The 12,053-nt window shown below is 31.1% G+C and overlaps 3 long non-coding RNA genes across 3 annotated transcripts; all 3 read left to right on the top strand.

The window, feature by feature from the left end:
- The first annotated feature begins 3,419 nt into the window (after positions 1 to 3,419).
- Positions 3,420 to 5,463, top strand: LOC111708440 (uncharacterized). The gene is made up of 3 exons (XR_002766670.1): positions 3,420 to 3,539; positions 3,711 to 3,804; positions 5,243 to 5,463. It is a non-coding gene; the product is annotated as an uncharacterized LOC111708440 (long non-coding RNA).
- A 2,206-nt stretch (positions 5,464 to 7,669) lies between these two features.
- On the top strand, positions 7,670 to 9,064 carry LOC111708455 (uncharacterized). The gene is made up of 3 exons (XR_002766674.1): positions 7,670 to 7,756; positions 8,283 to 8,334; positions 8,726 to 9,064. It is a non-coding gene; the product is annotated as an uncharacterized LOC111708455 (long non-coding RNA).
- A 108-nt stretch (positions 9,065 to 9,172) lies between these two features.
- Positions 9,173 to 11,942, top strand: LOC111708456 (uncharacterized). The gene is made up of 4 exons (XR_002766675.1): positions 9,173 to 9,368; positions 10,169 to 10,250; positions 10,658 to 10,739; positions 11,617 to 11,942. It is a non-coding gene; the product is annotated as an uncharacterized LOC111708456 (long non-coding RNA).
- The last annotated feature ends 111 nt before the right edge of the window (positions 11,943 to 12,053 follow it).

Raw genomic sequence — 12,053 nt, forward strand, 5'->3', positions numbered from 1 at the left:
TTCATCTGTACCATTTCTTCACCTAGATTCGGAGGAAGAGTGGGGGGGGCGTATCAGTGAAAGGAAGGGGGAGGGTGGGGAGGTATGCAATTATGCTTGTCATCTTTTTTGGGGAAGGTAGGCAATTATGTTTGTCATTTGCTAAGAAAACCCGCTAGTTAATACAAATGGATCATCCCGAAAGTTTTTTTTGATTTCATTTTTTTGGCTACAAAATACGATTTGATTATTTGTTGCTTATTTACATTATTACAATATTTACACAGTCATTTAGCAGGATAGAAGCCAAGTTTTATGTAAACAGAAGTTAGAGAGGCATGATTTGTATAAAAATATGTCCATATATATGTCTGGATAATGTTTGTTTAACCAAAATGTTAATTTCCTAAATCTTGAAATAGAGCTTAATCTTGTTTAAGTATAATATTATGATATTATATTAATTGTATTAAAAAAAAATATTTGTTTCCATTAAATTATATCGTCATTTTTTTTTATATTTAAAGCATTATAATATAGAAGAAACTTTAATATTTTATCAGATATTTCAAACTTACCGAGAGCATTTTTTTCGAAGTGTTGACCATGATGTTAAAGTTTCGATCATATTGTTTGAAGTTTTGATCTTGTTGTTCGAAGTGTCGATCATGTTGTTCGAAGTTTCGATCATGTTGTTCGAAGTTTCGATCATATTGTTCGAAGTTTCGATCATATTGTCCGAACTTTCGATCATATTGTTCGAAGTTTCGATCATCTTACGTTCAAAGTTTTGATCATGTTGTTTGAAGTTTCGATCATATTGTTCAAATTTTTTATCACATTGTTCGAAGTTTCGATCATTTTGTTTAAAGTTTTGATCATAACTTTCGAAGTTTCGGTCATATTGTTCGAAGTTTCGACAACATTGTTAGGTATATATAAAAAATTGTGAGATATCCCTTACATTCATTTAAAAATTTCGAACCAAATTATCGGGATTTAGAAATGCTGCATTTGATATATTAAAATTCAAACGCAAATGCTACCCCCCCCCCTTTACCGTTTCAAAAATCACTTCACCAATTATTTTTTCGTCATTTTATCCAAAATAATTGTTTTGTTTTAGAATAAAAATGAATTTTCGACGAATCAAAAAATGTGTGAATTATATTTTTATAAACTGCATTTTAGGAAAATTTCCTCACCAAGTAACTTAACTCTTTCAAGGGGTGGGGGGGGGGCGTTTTTAACAGATTTAGTATACAAAGTTTTGACCTTTCTATACCTTTTTCTATTTTTAAATTGTTGAAAACTAATATTTTAGATTTGTTATTGTTTCGGGAGAAATTGTAATTTCAGTTTTATTTATGCTGATTGCTATAAACTATATAACATTCTCAAGCTTGTCAAATGAAGATCATCTTTCTACTTCCGAGTCTGTTTCCTTCCCACATCTGGTTCCGTATATACCTCCAGTACCGTACATACCTACAAATCATGCAGGTAATTTCATTCATGTACAGTGTACACGATAATACACGATTGACAGCAGTACCCTTGAAACCTTTATCAGTTCAAAAATTAATTGAGTTTTCTAGCTTCAAAAGTTTTTAATTCTGATAATTCCAAAATTGAAAATAATTGGGTTTTGAAATTATAAACATAGATATCTATTTCATTATTGATCAGACAAAGCTTTTACGGGTGTCGGGTACGTTGTGAATAGAACATGCAACTCTACCAATGAAGGGATACTTAAAACTACGCCTATAGTTCCTTAAAGGAACTGTAAAGGAAAAATGAAAAGGGTAATGGCTGAAACCTATGAATCTCAGAAGTTGAACGTTACCTATAAGACAACTATGTGATGTTCCTGTCTCGAGAAATTGACCTAAAACTGCGTTAAAATTATACCAAAAGGTATATATGTAAGATATACGTCCGTATCACGTGACCAGAACTCTCTCCAATGACAGTGCAGTGTACTGGTCACGTGATACAGACCGGAGGCACGTGACAATAATACTGCACTGCCATTGGTTGGAGTGCTGGTGACATGGTCCGGACGTATATCATCAGTTATATCTATTAAAATTGAAACATTATTCAATTCAAATAATATTAGGAGCACACCTGAGTTTCTCAAGCTCCACTAGGATATCGTCGTTTTCAGATTGGTTGAGTATTTGTTGAACATGATCTGTTTAATATTACGAATCTTACACAAAATCTTACATTTATACGTTTTGGTATAATTTTGACACAGTTTTACATCAATTTTTTGAGATAAGAACATCAGATAGAACTTTTATAGGTCTCAATCAGCTCCTAAAATGCTTAGGTTTCAGCCTGTACCCCTTTCATTTTTCCTTAACATGTCCCTTTAAGTTTGTCATGAAATTAAAAGGATTTCAAAGCTAAATTTTGGCAAAAAAAACTTTAAAATCGACATGGCTTTTTCGTGTTTACAAAAATTAAAAGTAATTATTGAAATATTTATGCTTTAATGTAGGCAAATGAAAAGTTCAAGAACTGAACAGTGAAAATATCTCTTTTTTAGATTTAATTTGCCTTTTTTACATATTATTAATACGTATTCTTATTTAGATAGTTTTGAAGAGAGAAAGTTGAGATTACAGGTGAAAAGACATGGCCCTTAAAAAGGATTTCATCAAATTCTTCTTAAACGATTCATTCAAATAATTTTGTGTATTTTAGAAAGTTTGTGAGATGTACAACAACCCTATTAATCCGTGGTACAGTTCTTTGTACGGAAGGAATTGGTTTACAATTAAAAAATGAATTGAGCCACATTTAGCGAAAGAGGATTTTTCTGTAAATCAAAATTGCCATGCGGAAACCGGTTTTTGTTTTTAAGTCGAAAAATTGACTAATTGCAAGAAATAGCTAAATTTCTCCAAAATACGTTGGGTTAACAAGATTTGTGTTAAAACATTGAATTCAGAAACGTTGAAATCACCAATATCGGTTAGAAATTACCTCAAAATGAAACAAATCCATGGATCTAGATTAAACAATTTTTAAGATTTTGAAATGAAAACAAATTTATTGTATTTAGCGACTTCTAACGCATCTTTAAATACCCATATCATATTTTGAAAACATTTATATTTCTTTAAAAGGATATTTTTTATATTTTTCCGCCGTTAAAGCCATATTTTTACAGAAATACTGTAAAAATCGACCCCCTTAGATATCATGCGCAGTGCTGCCGCAGGTCGCTTTGTTTACATTCCTCCCAGGAACTGCAGTACACAGTATTCCTTGCGAAATGACAATTTGATTAAATTAGACTTTAAATTGTTTTAAAAGTGTTCTCCAAAACTCAATTTAGTTTCAGGTAATTCCGTTCTTTTAATTATATAAAGAGGATTATTATGACAATGTTAAAATAACAGTACAATGAAGAAGTTATTGCAGATCAATGTCGTCTTTGAAATTGATAAAATAATTCTTAAATCTGATTTTTAATTTCTAAACGGATCAGAGACACGAAGATTGTGGATTCTCTTCCTCTTCCCATTCATTTTTACATAAAGGTTTTTTTTTACCCCACAATGTAAAGATAGAGAAATTTTCTTTTAAGTTTTAACATTTCACAATTGAGAATTTTCATAGAAAAGACCACGTATGCTCAAAATAATAGAATGAGATAATTTTTTTTAAATTTCAAAAAATATACATTTTTTGTTCACCTTAATTTGTTTCAGGGTAATCAATTCCTGTTTTTGACTGTTCCAAAAGCTGGATCAACGTCATGGCGAGGGTTTTTCAATAAGAATACTGAGTTTAATGCAAGCATAGGTATAGATATATACAGGGTGTCCCAATAAACATGGGAATTCATTGACGAATTCGATATCGTCTTTGTTATGAATTAGCATTGTAATACCTAATTTTAAAAGCCATAATATTAATAATTCTGCTAGAGTTTATTTTATGCAAATGGTAAAAGACTGTAAAGATGTGTCTATGATGTCTCCGCAAGATGAACAGTGAAGACGGACAAGTTTATTCCGTTTGTATACTGTAATTTTCTTGTTTTACTTTGTTTCCAATTGGAATTCCGTTGCACGGAATTGCGCGAAATTACAGGGCTTGCAATTGCGCGAACGTACAAAAACATACATTATTTAAGGTCGTCGCAAATGCATTTGCGTTGAAAACCCTAGATGATACTTATTTAGTGCTTTGTCCAAAAAACACTGGTCTTATCAGTTCAGTTGTCCTGACGTTTATTGGATACAAACAAACATAGAAGTCAAATATATTTTATAGAACTACAGGGTGTCCCACAAACATGACAGTTGGTATAGTTTAAAATGTCTTCTTCCATAGTTTGTTAAGTTGTTTTATACCAAAGACAATAATAAAAATATTATATAGGAGTCATATTAGGGTAAAATTAACTTCAAAGTAAAATATATTTGAGCAAAAGATTTTTTAAACAAAATAAACTTCAAAACGACATTAAAAACTATTAATCAAGTGTCATGTTTCGTGGGACACCCTGTATGAAGAGAATAGAACTCGCTAAAGCTGTCCTAGTGGCTAGTATGTCACAATAGAATGTGATATATCACCCTCACCTGTCTGTATTAATATATAATTAAATGCCTATTTGAAAACAATGATTGAAGTTTAGAAAACTAATTTAGTTGAATAGTCATTAAATTGATTAGTTTCATGACCTCCTAATCTGCCAGCTAATACGACATTCTGAAATGTATTTAAACATATTCTGCCAGAGGCCGAAATTTAAGACATTTTAACCATGGTTAAATCAGATTCTAACCATGTTAAGCTGATCGAAGACGACAGAACCATGGGTAAAATCATTGTAATAGTTTGCAGCATCAACGGAGCTCTGACTTTTAACCCTAGGTCTATCTAGGGTGAAAGTGGGTTTAACCATGGTTAAATAGACGCGCTTTCTAGTTTTAGACTAAAGTTTCTTGATGTCAACATGATCGTGGTATAAAAATACACAAATGATTGGTGCTTCTCATCAAAATTATTGCATTTTTCAGAAAAAAAGTAGTTTTTTAAATTAAAAAGTTAAATTAATGGAAAAGGGTAATCTAATTTGTAATGTCATTATTTTTCATTTCTCAAATAAAAAAGTTAGCCTTTACATTTTTGATAATTTTTTTTCAACTCAATCAAACTTTTTCTTTAATATCCTTTGTTTTCTACTTTTCAACATTATGTCTTGGTTGACTAAAGAATATTTTCTGATTAGGAGGGAATCCAGAATCATTCCGTTTACCAAACCAAGAAATTATTCTTCAAGTTCGACATCCTTTTGGAAAATATTAATTCAAATATCATTCGCCACCATTTTTTCAAGCTGGCCCTTTGATTAACAACAAATTCCGATAGCAAACACACACACAACCATTGGAAAAAAAGTTCCTTTTAATCACAATTTGGTCAAATTTTCGTTCAGATTTTTCCATAGCTATTGTTGTGAAAGTGAAGCTGATAATTGTATTTTTTAATCATTTTTTCATAATTTTTTGTTTTTCAAAAATAAAGTTGGTAAAGGTTTTGAATTAATGATTTGAATTAGAACGTCTGATTTCTGCCTACCGGTAAGATTTACATGATACAGGGTGTCCCACGAAACATGACAGTTGGTGAATAGTTTAAAATGTCTTCTTCCATAATATGTCAAGTTTTTTGTTACCAAAGAGAATAATAATAAATATTTTATGGCATCCATGATTATAGTAAAATATATTTGAGTAAAGTTTTTAAAACTAAATATACTGTAAAAAGTCTTTAATATCTAATACATTGTATGGAAGACGACATTTAAGACTATTTAACAGCTGTCATGTTTCGTGGAACACCCTGTACATCACAGCTGAGATTTGAAAAAAATAACTTACTCTCTATGCAAAGATGAAAATGCTCGATTCTAGGGTTGTTAATCGTTTTTGAAAACGATCGTTAAACGATCGTTTTTTTATCCGTTTTTTAATCGTTTTCAAAAACGATCTTTTCGTTTTTGAAAAAAACGATTGTTTTTAAAAACGACCCACTCGTTTTGAACTTTAAAAAAACGAATAACGTTCGTTTTAGAAAACGATCGTTTTTTTAAAACGATTTGTGACCGTTTTTTATACGATTATTTTTTAAAAAACGATCGCTTTTGAAAAAACAATCATTTTAGAGAAAAAAATTGTATTGACAATTATGTTAACGATCGTTAATGAAGGGTAGTCGTTAACGATCATTAACGAAGGGTTGTCGTTAACAATCGTTAACGATTTATAAAAACGGCCGTTTTTGGAAAAACAATCGTTTTTGAAAAAAATACATGCAACTTTTTTTAATGTCGTCTTACATGAAGTTAAAAAGTTGTGGGGGAGCTTAAATTTCTCGATATTTTCTTAAAAACTACTCAATGATAAGTACAGATGCCCTTCAGGTCGGTTTTCTCTCTTCGTTAACGATCGTTAACGAATGGTCATCGTTAGCCATCGTTATCGAAGGGTCGTCGTTAACGATCGTTAACGAAACGATCGTTTTAAAAACGACCATTTTTAAAAAACTATTGTTTTTAAAACGATCGTTTCGTTTTCGATTTTTAATCGTCATTTTCATAATGAAACGATCGTTTTTCAAAAACACGAAAACGTTTACATTCCTATTTACAGCAATACTCTTAAAACCTTTGACTGGCTGTATCATACCGGGAAAAGCCATTTCATAAGTGTAAATTTCAGAAATTTACAAAAAGCAAAGTGTTAGCGCAGAGAAATGTGTGTAAGTAAGGCTTGGGCTTTAATTTTAAAATCTTAGCTCAGTTTTAAAATGTTTTGTAAAAATAGCAACATTGTAAACTGATTTTTTTTAGACATCTTTTTGAGTCCAAGGGTTGGGAAGACATGCTGCAACCTGAAGATGAAATCAGGGAAAACGTTTTTTTCAAATTTGAAAAAAAATTGTAATTCAAAACCGAAAGACTAAAATAATACCGATTGCTGTAAACTAAGAAATGTCGTCTTTCAGGCAAAATCTTCCACTCGGTTTTTGGAGAACAAAATTAACTGGTGAAAACGAAAACGAAAAGAATTCTTTTTAACGATGAATTTCGTTTTTACTTCTGCTTAAAACTTCTTTAAACTTCTAGGAAAAATATTGTTTTTACGTTTTTTGATGTTTTAAATGTTTCCTTCTGTGTGTTTACAACCATTAACACATTCATAAACCTTCAAAAACATTTCTGTGGCGCTTCGCGCCGTTTACCCCGTTAATATTGTTGAAGACTGGACTATTTCATTAACTGTTAACAACAATTGTTTATTTTGTTATAACGGTACCATTTACCGTTGATGAAAATTTTCCGTTAATGCGTTACTAAAATTGAGATAGTTTACTAGCAGTAACTTTTAAGAAAAACGAAGTTTCATTCTAACCCTCTAAAACTATACAGCTACCTGATATTTTATTTTTAAAACAGTTGGAACCAACCGTTAAAAAAAGGCTTTAAAAAGTTGGAACGTTCCCATTTATTATTGATTTGACAAAGAAACAATGCAGGGAATTGGAAATATAAGGAAACAGACAGTATAAATTTCGTACAATCGTCTCAGAAGTCTCATCATTTGTGGATAACCCTGTATATCCAATATCCAATTTAATCACAGGATAAAATGTTGAATTTTAGTAAAACTTTACTTGCGAGGTTACAGAATACATCATGGGTAGATTTCATCAACCTAGTGCTTGACAACACATTATTCAGGTATATTAATTATTTAATAAATAATAACAATAATAACAATGATAACAATAATAACAATAATAACATTAACATCATTAACAACACTAACAACACTGACAACAATAACAACACTGACAACAATAACAACAACAACAACAACAACAACAACAACAACAACAATAACAACAACAACAACAACAACAACAACAACAACAACAGCAACAACAACAACATTAACAACAACAACAACAACATTAACAACAACAACAACAACAACAACAACAATAACAGTAACAACAGTAACAACAGTTTAACAACAATAACAATAATAATAACAATAACAACAATAACAACAGCAACAACAACAACAACAACTACAACAACAACAACAACAACCACAACAACAACAACAACAACAACAACAACAACAACAACAACAACAACAACAACAACAACATTAACAACAGTGACAACAGTAACAAAAGTAAAAAAAGTAACAAAAGTAACAAAAGTTACAAAAGTAAAAATAATAAAAATTATAATGCAGAAACTTAAAGCTAGATGTTCTGTATGACGGTGCAAGAGATTTTATTTTTCAGGTGAAAAAAATAATTTTAAAAAAATTTATTGCGGAAAATCTAGTAAAAGAAAAAAGGGATACTAATTTCTTCACACTAAAGGGAGTGATCGCGAAAATGAAAGTGGGTTAGACTGAATCCTAGCTTAATTAAATTTGGATTCGATCGCTTCTAATTAAGGGTGATAATTATGTAGTGTACACTGGACAATGAATAATCAGAATCTTTAAATAAATACAATTCATGTACTTTCGAAGATGTTAAGCATTTATCAAAAAGGCTTTATCCCAAAGTGGAAACTGCCCAACTGTACAATTTCCCAATTGTGCAATTTCCCAATTGTCAATTTCGCTCGGCCCCTAACCCTAACCTATAAATAAATTAAAAGTAGTTAAAAACAAAATGATTTTAGTCGATGCTACTACTGCACTGGGCCCCTGTCTGGTTTACGTCATCTGTTTGCAAACCGGTTTCTTCGCCAACCATCACTATCAAAATGGAGAATTTAGGCAACCATTTTGTTTCTGTAGCCGTAATTTCAAATGACTTTTTTTATGGCATGCCCGATTCACAATGGTGCCCTTTATACCTTTTATGATCAATGACGTGGAAAATGTCGTCGTTTTTCTTGAGTTACTTGAAAGTGTTATTTTTGAGTTAACAATTATAAAATACACGTAGTAATTCCAAAATACACGTAGTAATTCCAAAATATAGTCTACGTAGTTCTTATTTTATTATTCCCGAAGCTATAAAGAATTTTGTTAGATTTTGATAATTATGGTTTTATTTAATGAATTGAAATCTGGCGAAATCTTAATATCTCAGGTAATATTGACAGTAGATAAAAAGCAGACCACATTTTTGAAATACCAGGACTAGGAGAATTTTGTGATTATTGTTTCAATAAGGATAAATTGACAAACTATTAGCGCAAATAATTTTAAAGATCACCCTGTACAGTGTACAGTGTACAGTGTACACGTGTATACGTGTAGTCTGTAGATTAGCATGAAGCAGGAACCGACCCCTTCCACCTCAACATATGGTATAATGTATGTTACGATCATGGTGATCCATTAAAAAAACCTCTGAACGATAGATAAAGAATAATACGGATAGAACACTAAATGTCGTCCTTTCACAATAACCCTGAGGCAAGTTAGGCAGAAGCCAAAGAAGTTACGCACATGCTCTCTCTATGCCTTGTCATTTAACACGGCGTGCGCGGAACTCCTTTGGGTTTCTGCCTTAGGATTGTGAACTAAAAACTCCTAGATCTTGAAAAGACGACATCTAGTGTTCTATCTGTATTGTTATTAATGTATGCTCTGAACTGGCTGATGTATACATACAAGCAAAAATTGTCTACACACAGGAGATTATTTTGAAGAAAAAAATTTGATGTTGTAGAGTAAAAAGTACATTAATATGACGTTTTTTCCCAAATGTAACAGGTCGATACCATGCTGAATATTAATCCTTACTCCAAGCACACAGAAAAAAAACAGTATTTAAATTGATTTTAATGCAGACTTCTTGTTTTTAAGAGCTTGTCTAAAATTAGAACTTGGTGTCCTTTCATAAATTGAAGATTTTAAGAAAAATATTTTTTTTCAATTTTACGAAAGTTACATATTCCTCATTAAAACTATTGATTTTACGAAAGTTACATATTCCTCCTACTATTGATTTAACGAAAGTTACATATTCCTCCTTAAAACTATTGATTTTACGAAAGTTACATATTCCTCCTTAAAACTATTGATTTAACGAAAGTTACATATTCCTCCTTAAAACTATTGATTTTAACTAATGCTAACTAATAATTTGTTATTATATGTTTTTACTTCAGAATCTGATTTTGGCCTTCTGATGACTCGACTAGGTCTGGATAAAACGAAAAAATATTCTTTAGACAAAATCATTTTCCGGGGGTAAGGGAACCAATAAATCAAATAATTAATAAATTATTAAAAAAAAAATGCATGTAACATTTTTGTCGTTCTCTCGAATTTCCCAAATCAAAATTTGAGACAAATCTGTTAAAGGCTTCATAAGTAATGATCGGACATACAAGCAAACAAACAGACACCAGAACTAACAGATTAACAACAATAACAACAGCAACNGGATTTGGCTGCAAAATGTCCCTTGAAAATGTTTATGTAGGAAGGATTTGGCTGCAAAATGTCCCTTGAAAATGTTTATGTAGGAAGGATTTGGCTGCAAAATGTCCCTTGAAAATGTTTATGTAGGAAGGATTTGGCTGCAAAATGTCCCTTGAAAATGTTTATGTAGGAAGGATTTGGCTGCAAAATGTCCCTTGAAAATGTTTATGTAGGAAGGATTTGGCTGGTGCTCACGGGAAAATTGCTTCCTCTGTGCTGGTGGAAAACTATTTCTCCCAGCTGACAAAAAATGAGGTTGGTTAACAATTTTTGGTTTTTTAGTTCATATTATATTAAACTTATTAAGAAAAAAAACATAGAATTTTTAAGAAAAGATATGTGTACGTTGACTAGAAAAATAAATAGCGAAAAGTATTTGAACTTTGTAAACTAAGTTTAACCACGTATCCTAAACTTGAACCAGAGAATTAGTTCAACTACGTCTCTCTATTTACTAAATCAGCAGACCGGTTTAGATGAATTTGAGCCAGGTCTGGAAATGGTTCAACCAAGTGTCTTGAAACGGTGAATCAAAATTTTGTCTATGTCCTGAAGATGCTAACTACACTGCAGAATTACGGATTTGAATCGACATTAGGTAGTTCAGCAACCTGCTTCAAATTCATTGAATTCGGTCCCTAGTTTCTGAAAAGAGAAAAAGTCTTGTTATTGTGATGTTAATTATTATTGCTAAAATTAAAGAGATATTCAATTTTCCTCAAATTATGAATTTAATCTTTTTCAAATAGTTCTAGAATTGTATGATAAATGCATTCTTGTGTACTGTTTCTTTAGTAAATACTAGCTGGAGATCCCAGCATTGTCAAGGTCTATATTATTATTAGTTACAGTTACTACCGCCGTTTACTGGCGCTTGGTACACCCGGGTAAAAAAATCAGCCAATTTGGGCAAGCCGTTTGGCAAGCAATAACGAAACCACATTTATATGTATATATATATATAAAACTCTTCGCTCACATATGTACATATTGATGTTAGGTAGCTATGAGCCTATGACTGGTCCCAAAAAAAAAATTTTAAATGCCAGGGGCACTGCAAGAATATAATATATATATTAAGAGCTTAACTATATAGATTTAGCTGATTGTTCCTTTAAACTGTTGTGTTCAGGTGACCCGGTTATATGAGATGTATGAACTAGATCATAAGCTTTTTGGTTACTCACCTCAACCTTATCTAGATGTAGCTAAACAGTGATCTATAAATCAATCAATCAATCACATCAGCCATTACACTAATTAATCAATCAAACATTAAATAAATTGATCAATTGACCAATCAATCATTTAATCAATTGATCTCAGCCATAACACCAATCAATCAATCATTTAATAAGTTGATCATTTGACCAATCGATCATTTTACCAATTGAACAATCATTCATTTGATTAATTGACCAATCAATCATTTGAATGATTGACCAATCATTCATTTAACCAATCAATTAGTTAATCAATTGACTAATCAATCAATTAATTAATCAACTTATCATTTGATCAATTGATCAATCAATATTTAATCAATTGACCAATCAATCATTTTATCAA

This window comes from Eurytemora carolleeae, unplaced genomic scaffold, assembly GCF_000591075.1.
Source record: "Eurytemora carolleeae unplaced genomic scaffold, Eaff_2.0 scaffold629, whole genome shotgun sequence".
NCBI lineage: Eukaryota > Metazoa > Arthropoda > Copepoda > Calanoida > Temoridae > Eurytemora > Eurytemora carolleeae.